The sequence below is a fragment of the Phyllobates terribilis genome, unplaced genomic scaffold, assembly GCF_046119375.1.
Source record: "Phyllobates terribilis strain yellow unplaced genomic scaffold, ASM4611937v1 Scaffold_1__5_contigs__length_1240528914, whole genome shotgun sequence".
Classification (NCBI taxonomy): Eukaryota; Metazoa; Chordata; class Amphibia; order Anura; family Dendrobatidae; genus Phyllobates; species Phyllobates terribilis.
Window position 1 is genome coordinate 1,048,259,438 of NW_027362761.1, and position 2,210 is coordinate 1,048,261,647.

Here is a 2,210-nt window from a genome sequence, read left to right on the forward strand (position 1 = left end):
GATAACCTTGCGCAACTGAGGTTCCAAGTGTTGGAATAGGTGGAGCCTTCAAGAAGAGGACAAAACAAGATCAAAATCCTGAAAAAACGTGAAGCCTATTGGATTTTTATGTTATAGACATTGGAACCCAAAGGCCTCAACAGAGACTATGACATAGCTAGCTTTCTTTAGGCTGGAAATAAAAAAAATAAGGACTAGAGTTTTTTTGTTATCTATTATATTGGGATAAGACCAAGATTTAATGACCATGTGTATTACATTTCCAAGTATGTTTTACACTAATATGATGTTCGTTCTTTTTCCAGAATCGTTAATATCTTGGTCCTCTCCCACCTCTGTTTTCACCACCTTCTGGTACAGTATGCGCACAATACTCTCAGTATCTACCTACGATCCATAACCCGGCCCCTTCCTAACCCGCTGACATAATTGTCCTTGGATACCATATTTGCTAACTTCTAGTTTTGGGCCTTTTTTTTGGGGATCCAGATGATGGAATATACTACCACCAGCTAGTATCTGCCTCTTATATATCCTTAATAATGCATGATCCCCCCTCAAAATATGTCCTCCTCTTCCTGAAGTGTAGCATATATTGTCCATAAGAAGCACATCTATCACTCACAAACTCCCAGCTACAAGCTTCTATTCAGATTATATGGAGTATATGGAGCCTGAATGTGTGGCCTGCCCCTTTTGTACTCCTCTATGGCATGTAGCACTCCCTAGCATTCCTCCTAAGACAGGACACACCCCTCTATGATGCTTCTTGAGGATTCCTTACACTCAGGGATCACAGGGTGGTCACATGACACAGTCACTTCCTGTTTGGAAGGTCCTTAAACACTGCTGGCACACTCTGCTCACAGAGCTCTCCTCAAGCGACGTAAGTCACACACACAAGTGCGGTTTTCTAGGAGTTCCATACCTAAAGCATTCAGGTAATGCCAGCATGTATAAATATATGATATACCTGTGTCTCAATACCCTTTCTTGATCACTGTCTTACTCTATGGAGATATAACTTGATGATTATGCTGCCATCTACACTATTGCTTCTCTTGTGGTGCTACACCACTAATTACTTCAATCTCTTTTCTCAGGTACTCTCCCTTACCTTCTCTGAAAATCCCCTGGAGATCTCCGTGACTGAAACTTGGGACGTCTCACTCAATCTAGTAATAAATCAGTGACCTACGCCTGGATCCCTCCCCACTTCTCATATGGAAGTTCCTGTATCTTTTTCTCCCACCTTGATTACATCAGCTTGTATGTCTCTACCTTTTGATTTTAATTGTCTATGTACCATGTTACATACTATATATCTTATCACTGCTGTATTTCCTAGTTAACTTACTGGAGGACGTTTTTTATTAAGTTAACAATGACATCTGTACTTTGGAATGCATCTTTATAATGATTCTTCTTTGTGTATTATATGTATGAATGTATACAGCAATTTGATTGCCTTTTTGTTTATACCCATTTATCCCTTTCCCCTTTCTGTTCTGATGAAGGTCTGTATCAGGACCGAAAATGTTTAACCCTATATGAATGCAAATAAAAGGAACCTATTTTCAAAGAGTGCCAAGTTATTCTGCTCTATATGATATATGGGTTGGATACCCTCCTTGTGCACCTGAATCAGTTACTGCAAGAGTGCCATATATTATCATTTTCCTCTAAAAATTATGAGTGGGGGCTGCCTGACGAGTCTCAAAAAATTTGGAGCGATGGCTGTATGATGACCCTCTAAAAATTTGGAGCAAGGGCCACATGATGACCCTGTCGATATGGTGGAGGAGAGCAAGAAAAAGAAGAAACCATGAACCATATTACTTTTTTAGGGTGGAAAGGGGTGCATGGGAATACATAAAAAAAACAAACATTTGAATTGGCTTTATTTTCCGCTGCTGTCATCCAGTGGGGTTGAGAAATCTGGACCAATCCAGGTCTTGTTCATTTTGATAAAAATCAGCATGTCAGAATTTTCAGTTGACAGGCGGATGCGCCTATCAGTTATTATGCCCCCCACAGCAGCACTAAAAACCCACTCTGTCAAAACGCTAGTGGCAGGGCAGGCCAGCACCTCCAAAGCATAGAGGGACAGTTCATGCCATGTGTCCAACTTGGATACCCAATAGTTATATAGCACAAAGGAATCATGGAGGGTGCTGGTATGGTCGGCTAGGTACTCCTTCACCATCTTC

General features: G+C 40.9%; 1 long non-coding RNA gene across 1 annotated transcript; it reads left to right on the plus strand.

Moving 5' to 3' along the window:
* The first annotated feature begins 808 nt into the window (after positions 1-808).
* LOC141172418 (uncharacterized) lies at positions 809-1,582 on the plus strand. Its single transcript, XR_012252471.1, has 2 exons — positions 809-941; positions 1,104-1,582. It is a non-coding gene; the product is annotated as an uncharacterized lncRNA (long non-coding RNA).
* The last annotated feature ends 628 nt before the right edge of the window (positions 1,583-2,210 follow it).